This window comes from Amblyomma americanum, chromosome 1 (genome assembly GCF_052857255.1).
Source record: "Amblyomma americanum isolate KBUSLIRL-KWMA chromosome 1, ASM5285725v1, whole genome shotgun sequence".
NCBI lineage: Eukaryota > Metazoa > Arthropoda > Arachnida > Ixodida > Ixodidae > Amblyomma > Amblyomma americanum.
This window is the reverse complement of record NC_135497.1, coordinates 318,149,953-318,165,256: the sequence shown is the minus strand read 5'-3', so window position 1 is coordinate 318,165,256 and position 15,304 is coordinate 318,149,953. Positions and strand designations below refer to the sequence as shown.

General features: G+C 48.4%; 2 non-coding genes across 2 annotated transcripts; both read right to left on the bottom strand.

Annotated features, from left to right (window-relative positions):
* Nucleotides 1–1,400: 1,400 nt before the first annotated feature.
* Nucleotides 1,401–1,477, bottom strand: TRNAP-CGG (transfer RNA proline (anticodon CGG)). Its single transcript has one exon. It is a non-coding gene; the product is annotated as a tRNA-Pro (tRNA).
* A 10,080-nt stretch (nt 1,478–11,557) lies between these two features.
* Nucleotides 11,558–11,634, bottom strand: TRNAP-CGG (transfer RNA proline (anticodon CGG)). Its single transcript has one exon. It is a non-coding gene; the product is annotated as a tRNA-Pro (tRNA).
* Nucleotides 11,635–15,304: the final 3,670 nt, after the last annotated feature.

Below are 15,304 nucleotides of genomic sequence, written 5' to 3'. Positions count from 1 at the left end.
TCCGAACCCATTACCTCCGAATATCGCGTCCGGTGCTCTTACCAACTGAGCTACGGCGACGGATGTCCAATCTGCTGCTGTTGTGGGTATTTATGTTTACTGCGTGTAAGCGAACCTTAAGAGTGTTCACCAGCGCCACCCTCGACAATAGCGGTGGACGTAGCACGTCCTGTAATACCGCGAGTGTGACATAGAACGTCATCTAACGGCGAGGACGGAGACTGTGCGAGAGCCCTCTTATGCTACCTATGGCAACAAGACTGCCAGAACTGAGACCCCCGTTAAGCTATTAGCAGACAAGGTAAAGGAAATGAGGGGCTCATTTAATAAACATATTAAGGAAGCAAACAGTCACCGAAACCAAGGGGCATAGGGGAATGTTTTCAATCTTTTTTTATTTGTAGTGCCCATCAATCGGTTTAAATAAAATTACTTATAAAGCAGCAGAAAAAACATCCATGCCGCCGGTGGGATCCGAACCCACAACCTCCGAACATCGCGTCCGGTGCTCTTACCAACTGAGCTACGGCGACGGATGTCCAATCTGCTGCTTTCATGGGTATTTATGTTTACTGCGTGTAAGCGAACCTTGAGAGTGGTCACAAGCGCCACCCTCAAAAATAGCGGCGGGCGTAGCACGTCCTGTAATACCTCGAGTGTGACGTAGAACGTCATCTAACAGCGAGGAAAGAAACTGTGAGAGAGCTGTCTCATGCTACCTATGGCAACAAGACTGCCAGAACCGAGACCCCCGTTAAGCTATTAGCAGACAAGGTAAAGGAAATGAGGGGCTCATTTGATAAACATATTAAGGAAGCAAACAGTCACCGAAACCAAGGGGCATAGGGGAATGTTTTCAATCTTTTTTTTTGTAGTGCCCATCAATCGGTTTAAATAAAATTACTTATAAAGCAGCAGAAAAAACATCCAGGCCGCCGGTGGGATCCGAACGCACGACCTCCGAATATCGCGTCCGGAGCTCTTACCAACTGAGCTACGGCGACGGCTGTCCAATCTGCTGCTTTCGTGGGTAATTATGTTTACTGCGTGTAAGAGAACCTTGAGAGTGTTCACCAGCGCCACCCTCGACAATAGCGGTGGACGGAGCACGTCCAGTTATGCGCGAGTGTGACATAGAACGCCAACTAACGGCGAGGACGGAAACTGTGCGAGAGCCCTCCTATGCTACCTATGGCAACAAGACTGCCAGAGCCGAGACCCCCGTTAAGCTATTAGCAGACAAGGTAAAGGAAATGAGGGGCTCATTTGATAAGCATATTAAGGAAGCAAACAGTCACCGAAACCAAAGGCATAGGGGAATGTTTTCAATCTTTTTTTTTTGTAGTGCCCATCAATCGGTTTAAATAAAATTACTTATAAAGCAGCAAAAAATACATCCCTGCCGCCGGTGGGATCCGAACCCACGACCTCCGAATACCGCGTCCGGTGCTCTTACCAACTGAGCTACGGTGACGGCTGTCCAATCAGCTGCTTTCGTGGGTATTTATGTTTACTGCGTGTAAGCGAACCTTGAGAGTGTTCACCAGCGCCACCCTCGACAATAGCGGTGGACGTAGCACGTCCTGTAATGCCGCGAGTCTGACGTAGAACGCCATCTAACGGCGAGGACGGAGACTGTGCGAGAGCCCTCTTATGCTACCTATGGCAGCAAGACTGTCAGAACCGAGACCCCCGTTAAGCTATTAGCAGACAAGGTAAAGGAAATGAGGGGCTCATTTGATAAACATATTACGGAAGCAAACAGTCACCGAAATCAAGGGGCATAGTGGAATGTTTCTAATCTTTTTTTGTAGTGCCAATCAATCGGTTTAAAGAAAATTACTTATAAAGCAGCAAAAAAAATATTCATGCCGCTGGTGGGATCCGAACCCATGACCTCCGAATATCGCGTCCGGGGCTCTTACCAACTGAGCTACGGCGACGGATGTCCAATCTGCTGCTTTCGTGGGTATTTATGTTTACTGCGTGTAAGCGAACCTTGAGAGTGTTCACAAGCGCCACCCTCAACCATAGCGGTGGACGTAGCACGTCCTGTAATTCCGCGAGTGTCACGTAGAACGTCATCTAACGGCGAGGACGGAAACTGTGCGAGAGCCCTCTCATGCTACCTATGGCAACAAGACTGCCAGAACCGACACCCCCGTTAAGCTATTAGCAGACAAGGTAAAGGAAATGAGGGGCTCATTTGATAAACATATTAAGGAAGCAAACAGTCACCGAAACCAAGGGGCATAGGGGAATGTTTTCAATTTTTTCTTTCGTAGTGCCAATCAATCGGTTTAAATAAAATTACTTATAAAGCAGCAGAAAAAACATCCATGCTGCCGGTGGGATCCGAACCCATGACCTCCGAATATCGCGTCCGGTGCTCTTACCAACTGAGCTACGGCGACGGATGTCCAATCTGCTGCTTTTGTGGGTATTTATGTTTACTGCGTGTAAGCGAACCTTGAGAGTGTTCACCAGCGCCACCCTCGACAGTAGCGGTGGACGGAGCACGTCCAGTTATGCGCGAGTGTGACATAGAACGCCAACTAACGGCAAAGACGGAAACTGTGCGAGAGCCCTCTTATGCTACCTATGGCAACAAGACTGCCAGAGCCGAGACCCCCGTTAAGCTATTAGCAGACAAGGTAAATAACCGAGGGGCTCATTTGATAAACATATTAAGGAAGCAAACAGTCACCGAAACCAAGGGGCATAGGGGCATGTTTTCAATCTTTTCTTTCGTAGTGCCAATCAATCGGTTTAAATAAAATTACTTATAAAGCAGCAGAAAAAACATCCATGCTGCCGGTGGGATCCGAACCCACGACCTCCGAATATCGCGTCCGGTGCTCTTACCAACTGAGCTACGGCGACGGATGTCCAATCTGCTGCTTTCGTGGGTATCTGCTGCTTTCGTGGGTATTTATGTTTACTGCGTGTAAGCGAACCTTGGATGGATGGATGAATGGATGGATGGATACGGCTGAACCCTTTACATCGGGCGGTGGCTCAAGCCACCTAGCCATGTCTTGTGAAATTTTACTCCTGTCTTGCTTTTAGCCACCAATCAGATAACCTTCGCTTGGTTACTTCTAACCTCTTAAAATCCACTTTCCCTTCACTATCGCTAAACCCCAATGCCTTGGGTAAGTCAGCCCCGCTGCCTTCCACTGTAGGGTGAAGCCCTACAGTGGAGAGTGTTCACAAGCGCCACCCTCAACCATAGCGGTGGACGTAGCACGTCCTGTAATACCGCGAGTGTCACGTAGAACGTCATCTAACGGCGAGGACGGAAACTGTGCGAGAGCCCTCTTATGCTACCTATGGCAACAAGACTGCCAGAACCGAGACCCCCGTTAAGCTATTAGCAGACAAGGTAAAGGAAATGAGGGGCTCATTTGAGAAACTTATTAAGGAAGCAAACAGTCACCGAAACCAAGGGGCATAGGGGAATGTTTTCAATCTTTTCTTTCGTAGTGCCAATCAATCGGTTTAAATAAAATTATAAAGCAGCAGAAAAAACATCCATGCTGCCGGTGGGATCCGAACCCACGACCTCCGAACATCGCGTCCGGTCCTCTTACCAACTGAGCTACGGCGACGTCTGTCCAATCTGTTGCTTCCGTGGGTATTTATGTTTACTGCGTGTAAGCGAATCTTGAGAGTGTTCACCAGCACCATCCTCGACAATAGCGGTGGACGTAGCACGTCCTGTAATGCCGCGAGTGTGACGTAGAACGCTATCTAACGGCGAGGACGGAGATTGTGCGAGAGCCCTCTTATGCTACCTATGGCAACAAGACGGCCAGAACCGAGACCCCCGTTAAGCTATTAGCAGACAAGGTAAAGGAAATGATTGGCTCATTTGATAAACATATTAAGGAAGCAAACAGTCACCGAAACCAAGGGGCATAGCGGAATGTTTTCAATCTTTTCTTTCGTAGTGCCAATCAAACGTTTTAAATAAAATTACTTATAAAGCAGCAGAAAAAACATCCATGCTGCCGGTGGGATCCGAACCCACGACCTCCGAATATCGCGTCCGGTGCTCTTACCAACTGAGCTACGGCGACGGCTGTCCAATCTGCTGCTTTCGTGGGTATTTATGTTCACTGCGTGTAAGCGATCCTTGAGAGTGTTCACCAGCGCCACTCTCGACCATAGCGGTGGACGTAGCACGTCCTGTAATACCGCGAGTGTGACGTAGAATGTCATCTAACGGCGAGGACAGAAACTGTGAGAGAGCCGTCTTATGCTACCTATGGCAACAAGACTGCCAGAACCGAGACCCCCGTTAAGCTATTAGCAGACAAGGTAAAGGATATGAGGGGCTCATTTTATAAACATATTAAGGAAGCAAACAGTCACCGAAACCAAGGGGCATAGGGGAATGTTTTTGATCTTTTTTTTGTACTGCCAGTCAATCGGTTTATAGAAAATTACTTATAAAGCAGCAGAAAAAAACATCCATGCCGCCGGTGGGATCCGAACCCACGACCTCCGAACATCGCGTCCGGTGCTCTTACCAACTGAGCTACGGCGACGGCTGTCCAATCTGTTGCTTTCGTGGGTATTTATGTTTACTGCGTGTAAGCGAACCTTGGGAGTGTTCACCAGCGCCACCCTCGACCATAGCGGTGGACGTAGCACGTCCTGTAATGCCGCGAGTGAGACGTAGAACGCCTTCTAACGGCGAGGACGGAAACTGCGCGAGAGCCCTCTTATGCTACCTATGGCAACAAGACTGCCAGAACCGAGACCCCCGTTAAGCTATTAGCAGACAAGGTAAAGGAAATGAGGGGCTCATTTGATAAACATATTAAAGAAGCAAACAGTCACCGAAACCAACGGGCATAGGGGAATGTTTTCAATCTTTTTTTTTTGTAGTGCCCATCAATCGGTTTAAATAAAATTACTTATAAAGCAGCAAAAAATACATCCATGCTGCCGGTGGGATCCGAACCCACGACCTCCGAATATCGCGTCCGGTGCTCTTACCAACGGAGCTACGGCGACGGATGTCCAATCTGCTGCTTTCGTGGGTATCTGCTGCTTTCGTGGGTATTTATGTTTACTGCGTGTAAGCGAACCTTGAGAGTGTTCACAAGCGCCACCCTCAACCATAGCGGTGGACGTAGCACGTCCTGTAATACCGCGAGTGTCACGTAGAACGTCATCTAACGGCGAGGACGGAAACTGTGCGAGAGCCCTCTTATGCTACCTACGGCAACAAGACTGCCAGAGCCGAGACCCCCGTTAAGCTATTAGCAGACAAGGTAAATAACCGAGGGGCTCATTTGATAAACATATTAAGGAAGCAAACAGTCACCGAAACCAAGGGGCATAGGGGCATGTTTTCAATCTTTTCTTTCGTAGTGCCAATCAATCGGTTTAAATAAAATTACTCATAAAGCAGCAGAAAAAACATCCATGCTGCCGGTGGGATCCGAACCCACGACCTCCGAACATCGCGTCCGGTCCTCTTACCAACTGAGCTACGGCGACGTCTGTCCAATCTGTTGCTTCCGTGGGTATTTATGTTTACTGCGTGTAAGCGAACCTTGGGAGTGTTCACCAGCGCCACCCTCGACCATAGCGGTGGACGTAGCACGTCCTGTAATGCCGCGAGTGAGACGTAGAACGCCTTCTAACGGCGAGGACGGAAACTGTGCGAGAGCCCTCTTATGCTACCTATGGCAACAAGACTGCCAGAACCGAGACCCCCGTTAAGCTATTAGCAGACAAGGTAAAGGAAATGAGGGGCTCATTTGATAAACATATTAAGGAAGCAAACAGTCACCGAAACCAACGGGCATAGGGGAATGTTTTCAATCTTTTTTTTTGTAGTGCCCATCAATCGGTTTATATAAAATTGTTTATAAAGCAGCAAAAAATACATCCATGCCGCCGGTGCGATCCGAACCCACGACCTCCGAATATCGCGTCCGGTGCTCTTACCAACTGAGCTACGGCGACGGCTGTCCAATCTGCTGCTTTTGTCTGTATTTATGTTTACTGCGTGTAAGCGAACCTTGAGAGTGTTCACCAGCACCACCCTCGACAATAGCGGTGGACGTAGCACGTCCTGTAATGCCGCGAGTGTGACGTAGAACGCTATCTAACGGCGAGGACGGAGACTGTGCGAGAGCCCTCTTATGCTACCTATGGCAACAAGACTGCCAGAACCGAGACCCCCGTTAACCTGTTAGCAGACAAGGTAAAGGAATTAGGGGCTCATTTGATAAACATATTACGGAAGCAAACAGTCACCGAAATCAAAGGGCATAGGGGAATGTTTTTAATCTTTTTTTGTAGTGCCAATCAATCGGTTTAAAGAAAATTACTTATAAAGCAGCAGAAAAAATATTCATGCCGCTGGTGGGACCCGAACCCATGACCTCCGAATATGGCGTCCGGTGCTCTTACCAACTGAGCTACGGCGACGGATGTCCAATCTGCTGCTTTTGTGGGTATTTATGTTTACTGCGTGTAAGCGAACCTTGAGAGTGTTCACAAGCGCCACCCTCAACCATAGCGGTGGACGTAGCACGTCCTGTAATACCGCGAGTGTGACGTAGAACGTCATCTAACGGCGAGGACGGAGACTGTGCGAGAGCCCTCTTATGCTACCTATGGCAACAAGACTGCCAGAACCGAGACCCCCGTTAACCTGTTAGCAGACAAGGTAAAGTAAATGAGGGGCTCATTTGATAAACATATTAAGGAAGCAAACAGTCACCGAAACCAAGGGGCATAGCGGAATGTTTTCAATCTTTTCTTTCGTAGTGCCAATCAAACGTTTTAAATAAAATTACTTATAAAGCAGCAGAAAAAACATCCATGCTGCCGGTGGGATCCGAACCCACGACCTCCGAATATCGCGTCCGGTGCTCTTACCAACTGAGCTACGGCGACGGCTGTCCAATCTGCTGCTTTCGTGGGTATTTATGTTCACTGCGTGTAAGCGATCCTTGAGAGTGTTCACAAGCGCCACCCTCAACCATAGCGGTGGACGTAGCACGTCCTTTAATACCGCGAGTGTCACGTAGAACGTCATCTAACGGCGAGGACGGAAACTGTGCGAGAGCCCTCTTATGCTACCTATGGCAACAAGACTGCCAGAACCGAGACCCCCGTTAAGCTATTAGCAGACAAGGTAAAGGAAATGAGGGGCTCATTTTATAAACATATTAAGGAAGCAAACAGTCACCGAAACCAAGGGGCATAGGGGAATGTTTTTTATCTTTTTTTTGTACTGCCAGTCAATCGGTTTATAGAAAATTACTTATAAAGCAGCAGAAAAAAACATCCATGCCGCCGGTGGGATCCGAACCCACGACCTCCGAACATCGCGTCCGGTGCTCTTACCAACTGAGCTACGGCGACGGCTGTCCAATCTGTTGCTTTCGTGGGTATTTATGTTTACTGCGTGTAAGCGAACCTTGGGAGTGTTCACCAGCGCCACCCTCGACCATAGCGGTGGACGTAGCACGTCCTGTAATGCCGCGAGTGAGACGTAGAACGCCTTCTAACGGCGAGGACGGAAACTGTGCGAGAGCCCTCTTATGCTACCTATGGCAACAAGACTGCCAGAACCGAGACCCCCGTTAAGCTATTAGCAGACAAGGTAAAGGAAATGAGGGGCTCATTTGATAAACATATTAAGGAAGCAAACAGTCACCGAAACCAACGGGCATAGGGGAATGTTTTCAATCTTTTTTTTTGTAGTGCCCATCAATCGGTTTAAATAAAATTACTTATAAAGCAGCAGAAAAAATATTCATGCCGCTGGTGGGACCCGAACCCATGACCTTCGAATATGGCGTCCGGTGCTCTTACCAACTGAGCTACGGCGACGGATGTCCAATGTGCTGCTTTCGTGGGTATTTATGTTTACTGCGTGTAAGCGAACCTTGAGAGTGTTCACAAGCGCCACCCTCAACCATAGCGGTGGACGTAGCACGTCCTTTAATACCGCGAGTGTCACGTAGAACGTCATCTAACGGCGAGGACGGAAACTGTGCGAGAGCCCTCTTATGCTACCTATGGCAACAAGACTGCCAGAACCGAGACCCCCGTTAAGCTATTAGCAGACAAGGTAAAGGAAATGAGGGGCTCATTTGAGAAACTTATTAAGGAAGCAAACAGTCACCGAAACCAAGGGGCATAGGGGAATGTTTTCAATCTTTTCTTTCATAGTGCCAATCAATCGGTTTAATAAAATTTCTTATAAAGCAGCAGAAAAAAACATCCATGCTGCCGGTGGGATCCGAACCCACGACCTCCGAACATCGCGTCCGGTCCTCTTACCAACTGAGCTACGGCGACGTCTGTCCAATCTGTTGCTTCCGTGGGTATTTATGTTTACTGCGTGTAAGCGAACCTTGGGAGTGTTCACCAGCGCCACCCTCGACCATAGCGGTGGACGTAGCACGTCCTGTAATGCCGCGAGTGAGACGTAGAACGCCTTCTAACGGCGAGGACGGAAACTGTGCGAGAGCACTCTTATGCTACCTATGGCAACAAGACTGCCAGAACCGAGACCCCCGTTAAGCTATTAGCTGACAAGGTAAAGGAAATGAGGGGCTCATTTGATAAACATATTAAGGAAGCAAACAGTCACCGAAACCAAGTGGCATAGGGGAATGTTTTCAATCTTTTCTTTCGTAGTGCCAATCAATCGGTTTAAAAAAATTACTTATAAAGCAGCAGAAAAAACATCCATGCTTGCCGGTGGGATCCGAACCCACGACCTCCGAACATCGCGTCCGGTCCTCTTACCAACTGAGCTACGGCGACGTCTGTCCAATCTGTTGCTTCCGTGGGTATTTATGTTTACTGCGTGTAAGCGAACCTTGGGAGTGTTCACCAGCGCCACCCTCGACCATAGCGGTGGACGTAGCACGTCCTGTAATGCCGCGAGTGAGACGTAGAACGCCTTCTAACGGCGAGGACGGAAACTGTGCGAGAGCCCTATTATGCTACCTATGGCAACAAGACTGCCAGAACCGAGACCCCCGTTAAGCTATTAGCAGACAAGGTAAAGGAAATGAGGGGCTCATTTGATAAACATATTAAGGAAGCAAATAGTCACCGAAACCAACGGGCATAGGGGAATGTTTTCAATCTTTTTTTTGTAGTGCCCATCAATCGGTTTAAATAAAATTACTTATAAAGCAGCAAAAAATACATGCATGCCGCCGGTGGGATCCGAACCCACGACCTCCGAATATCGCGTCCGGTGCTCTTACCAACTGAGCTACGGCGATGGCTGTCCAATCTGCTGCTTTCGTGGGTATTTATGTTTACTGCGTGTAAGCGAACCTTGAGAGTGTTCACGAGCGCCACCCTCGACAATAGCGGTGGACGTAGCACGTCCTGTAATGCCGCGAGTGTGACGTAGAACGCTATCTAACGGCGAGGACGGAGACTGTGCGAGAGCCCTCTTATGCTACCTATGGCAACAAGACTGCCAGAACCGAGACCCCCGTTAAGCTATTAGCAGACAAGGTAAAGGAAATGAGGGGCTCATTTGATAAACATATTACAGAAGCAAACAGTCACCGAAATCAAGGGGCATAGGGGAATGTTTTCTATCTTTTTTGTAGTGCCAATCAATCGGTTTAAAGAAAATTACTTATAAAGCAGCAGAAAAAATATTCATGCCGCTGGTGGGATCCGAACCCATGACCTCCGAATATCGCGTCCGGTGCTCTTACCAACTGAGCTACGGCGACGGATGTCCAATCTGCTGCTTTCGTGGGTATTTATGTTTACTGCGTGTAAGCGAACCTTTAGAGTGTTCACCAGCGCCACCCTCAACCATAGCGGTGGACGTAGCACGTCCTGTATTACCGCGAGTGTGACGTAGAACGTCATCTAACGGCGAGGACGGAGACTGTGCGAGAGCCCTCTTATGCTACCTATGGCAACAAGACTGCCAGAACCGAGACCCCCGTTAAGCTAATAGCAGACAAGGTAAAGGAAATGAGGGGCTCGTTTGATAAACATATTAAGGAAGCAAACAGTCACCGAAACCAAGGGGCATAGGGGAATGTTTTTAATCTTTTTTTTGTAGTGCCAATCAATCGGTTTAAATAAAATTACTTATAAAGCAGCAGAAAAAACATCCATGCTGCCGGTGGGATCCGAACCCATTACCTCCGAATATCGCGTCCGGTGCTCTTACCAACTGAGCTACGGCGACGGATGTCCAATCTGCTGCTGTTGTGGGTATTTATGTTTACTGCGTGTAAGCGAACCTTAAGAGTGTTCACCAGCGCCACCCTCGACAATAGCGGTGGACGTAGCACGTCCTGTAATACCGCGAGTGTGACATAGAACGTCATCTAACGGCGAGGACGGAGACTGTGCGAGAGCCCTCTTATGCTACCTATGGCAACAAGACTGCCAGAACTGAGACCCCCGTTAAGCTATTAGCAGACAAGGTAAAGGAAATGAGGGGCTCATTTAATAAACATATTAAGGAAGCAAACAGTCACCGAAACCAAGGGGCATAGGGGAATGTTTTCAATCTTTTTTTATTTGTAGTGCCCATCAATCGGTTTAAATAAAATTACTTATAAAGCAGCAGAAAAAACATCCATGCCGCCGGTGGGATCCGAACCCACAACCTCCGAACATCGCGTCCGGTGCTCTTACCAACTGAGCTACGGCGACGGATGTCCAATCTGCTGCTTTCATGGGTATTTATGTTTACTGCGTGTAAGCGAACCTTGAGAGTGGTCACAAGCGCCACCCTCAAAAATAGCGGCGGGCGTAGCACGTCCTGTAATACCGCGAGTGTGACGTAGAACGTCATCTAACAGCGAGGAAAGAAACTGTGAGAGAGCTGTCTCATGCTACCTATGGCAACAAGACTGCCAGAACCGAGACCCCCGTTAAGCTATTAGCAGACAAGGTAAAGGAAATGAGGGGCTCATTTGATAAACATATTAAGGAAGCAAACAGTCACCGAAACCAAGGGGCATAGGGGAATGTTTTCAATCTTTTTTTTTGTAGTGCCCATCAATCGGTTTAAATAAAATTACTTATAAAGCAGCAGAAAAAACATCCAGGCCGCCGGTGGGATCCGAACGCACGACCTCCGAATATCGCGTCCGGAGCTCTTACCAACTGAGCTACGGCGACGGCTGTCCAATCTGCTGCTTTCGTGGGTAATTATGTTTACTGCGTGTAAGAGAACCTTGAGAGTGTTCACCAGCGCCACCCTCGACAATAGCGGTGGACGGAGCACGTCCAGTTATGCGCGAGTGTGACATAGAACGCCAACTAACGGCGAGGACGGAAACTGTGCGAGAGCCCTCCTATGCTACCTATGGCAACAAGACTGCCAGAGCCGAGACCCCCGTTAAGCTATTAGCAGACAAGGTAAAGGAAATGAGGGGCTCATTTGATAAGCATATTAAGGAAGCAAACAGTCACCGAAACCAAAGGCATAGGGGAATGTTTTCAATCTTTTTTTTTTTGTAGTGCCCATCAATCGGTTTAAATAAAATTACTTATAAAGCAGCAAAAAATACATCCCTGCCGCCGGTGGGATCCGAACCCACGACCTCCGAATACCGCGTCCGGTGCTCTTACCAACTGAGCTACGGTGACGGCTGTCCAATCAGCTGCTTTCGTGGGTATTTATGTTTACTGCGTGTAAGCGAACCTTGAGAGTGTTCACCAGCGCCACCCTCGACAATAGCGGTGGACGTAGCACGTCCTGTAATGCCGCGAGTCTGACGTAGAACGCCATCTAACGGCGAGGACGGAGACTGTGCGAGAGCCCTCTTATGCTACCTATGGCAGCAAGACTGTCAGAACCGAGACCCCCGTTAAGCTATTAGCAGACAAGGTAAAGGAAATGAGGGGCTCATTTGATAAACATATTACGGAAGCAAACAGTCACCGAAATCAAGGGGCATAGTGGAATGTTTCTAATCTTTTTTTGTAGTGCCAATCAATCGGTTTAAAGAAAATTACTTATAAAGCAGCAAAAAAAATATTCATGCCGCTGGTGGGATCCGAACCCATGACCTCCGAATATCGCGTCCGGGGCTCTTACCAACTGAGCTACGGCGACGGATGTCCAATCTGCTGCTTTCGTGGGTATTTATGTTTACTGCGTGTAAGCGAACCTTGAGAGTGTTCACAAGCGCCACCCTCAACCATAGCGGTGGACGTAGCACGTCCTGTAATTCCGCGAGTGTCACGTAGAACGTCATCTAACGGCGAGGACGGAAACTGTGCGAGAGCCCTCTCATGCTACCTATGGCAACAAGACTGCCAGAACCGACACCCCCGTTAAGCTATTAGCAGACAAGGTAAAGGAAATGAGGGGCTCATTTGATAAACATATTAAGGAAGCAAACAGTCACCGAAACCAAGGGGCATAGGGGAATGTTTTCAATTTTTTCTTTCGTAGTGCCAATCAATCGGTTTAAATAAAATTACTTATAAAGCAGCAGAAAAAACATCCATGCTGCCGGTGGGATCCGAACCCATGACCTCCGAATATCGCGTCCGGTGCTCTTACCAACTGAGCTACGGCGACGGATGTCCAATCTGCTGCTTTTGTGGGTATTTATGTTTACTGCGTGTAAGCGAACCTTGAGAGTGTTCACCAGCGCCACCCTCGACAGTAGCGGTGGACGGAGCACGTCCAGTTATGCGCGAGTGTGACATAGAACGCCAACTAACGGCAAAGACGGAAACTGTGCGAGAGCCCTCTTATGCTACCTATGGCAACAAGACTGCCAGAGCCGAGACCCCCGTTAAGCTATTAGCAGACAAGGTAAATAACCGAGGGGCTCATTTGATAAACATATTAAGGAAGCAAACAGTCACCGAAACCAAGGGGCATAGGGGCATGTTTTCAATCTTTTCTTTCGTAGTGCCAATCAATCGGTTTAAATAAAATTACTTATAAAGCAGCAGAAAAAACATCCATGCTGCCGGTGGGATCCGAACCCACGACCTCCGAATATCGCGTCCGGTGCTCTTACCAACTGAGCTACGGCGACGGATGTCCAATCTGCTGCTTTCGTGGGTATCTGCTGCTTTCGTGGGTATTTATGTTTACTGCGTGTAAGCGAACCTTGGATGGATGGATGAATGGATGGATGGATACGGCTGAACCCTTTACATCGGGCGGTGGCTCAAGCCACCTAGCCATGTCTTGTGAAATTTTACTCCTGTCTTGCTTTTAGCCACCAATCAGATAACCTTCGCTTGGTTACTTCTAACCTCTTAAAATCCACTTTCCCTTCACTATCGCTAAACCCCAATGCCTTGGGTAAGTCAGCCCCGCTGCCTTCCACTGTAGGGTGAAGCCCTACAGTGGAGAGTGTTCACAAGCGCCACCCTCAACCATAGCGGTGGACGTAGCACGTCCTGTAATACCGCGAGTGTCACGTAGAACGTCATCTAACGGCGAGGACGGAAACTGTGCGAGAGCCCTCTTATGCTACCTATGGCAACAAGACTGCCAGAACCGAGACCCCCGTTAAGCTATTAGCAGACAAGGTAAAGGAAATGAGGGGCTCATTTGAGAAACTTATTAAGGAAGCAAACAGTCACCGAAACCAAGGGGCATAGGGGAATGTTTTCAATCTTTTCTTTCGTAGTGCCAATCAATCGGTTTAAATAAAATTATAAAGCAGCAGAAAAAACATCCATGCTGCCGGTGGGATCCGAACCCACGACCTCCGAACATCGCGTCCGGTCCTCTTACCAACTGAGCTACGGCGACGTCTGTCCAATCTGTTGCTTCCGTGGGTATTTATGTTTACTGCGTGTAAGCGAATCTTGAGAGTGTTCACCAGCACCATCCTCGACAATAGCGGTGGACGTAGCACGTCCTGTAATGCCGCGAGTGTGACGTAGAACGCTATCTAACGGCGAGGACGGAGATTGTGCGAGAGCCCTCTTATGCTACCTATGGCAACAAGACGGCCAGAACCGAGACCCCCGTTAAGCTATTAGCAGACAAGGTAAAGGAAATGATTGGCTCATTTGATAAACATATTAAGGAAGCAAACAGTCACCGAAACCAAGGGGCATAGCGGAATGTTTTCAATCTTTTCTTTCGTAGTGCCAATCAAACGTTTTAAATAAAATTACTTATAAAGCAGCAGAAAAAACATCCATGCTGCCGGTGGGATCCGAACCCACGACCTCCGAATATCGCGTCCGGTGCTCTTACCAACTGAGCTACGGCGACGGCTGTCCAATCTGCTGCTTTCGTGGGTATTTATGTTCACTGCGTGTAAGCGATCCTTGAGAGTGTTCACCAGCGCCACTCTCGACCATAGCGGTGGACGTAGCACGTCCTGTAATACCGCGAGTGTGACGTAGAATGTCATCTAACGGCGAGGACAGAAACTGTGAGAGAGCCGTCTTATGCTACCTATGGCAACAAGACTGCCAGAACCGAGACCCCCGTTAAGCTATTAGCAGACAAGGTAAAGGATATGAGGGGCTCATTTTATAAACATATTAAGGAAGCAAACAGTCACCGAAACCAAGGGGCATAGGGGAATGTTTTTGATCTTTTTTTTGTACTGCCAGTCAATCGGTTTATAGAAAATTACTTATAAAGCAGCAGAAAAAAACATCCATGCCGCCGGTGGGATCCGAACCCACGACCTCCGAACATCGCGTCCGGTGCTCTTACCAACTGAGCTACGGCGACGGCTGTCCAATCTGTTGCTTTCGTGGGTATTTATGTTTACTGCGTGTAAGCGAACCTTGGGAGTGTTCACCAGCGCCACCCTCGACCATAGCGGTGGACGTAGCACGTCCTGTAATGCCGCGAGTGAGACGTAGAACGCCTTCTAACGGCGAGGACGGAAACTGCGCGAGAGCCCTCTTATGCTACCTATGGCAACAAGACTGCCAGAACCGAGACCCCCGTTAAGCTATTAGCAGACAAGGTAAAGGAAATGAGGGGCTCATTTGATAAACATATTAAAGAAGCAAACAGTCACCGAAACCAACGGGCATAGGGGAATGTTTTCAATCTTTTTTTTTTGTAGTGCCCATCAATCGGTTTAAATAAAATTACTTATAAAGCAGCAAAAAATACATCCATGCTGCCGGTGGGATCCGAACCCACGACCTCCGAATATCGCGTCCGGTGCTCTTACCAACGGAGCTACGGCGACGGATGTCCAATCTGCTGCTTTCGTGGGTATCTGCTGCTTTCGTGGGTATTTATGTTTACTGCGTGTAAGCGAACCTTGAGAGTGTTCACAAGCGCCACCCTCAACCATAGCGGTGGACGTAG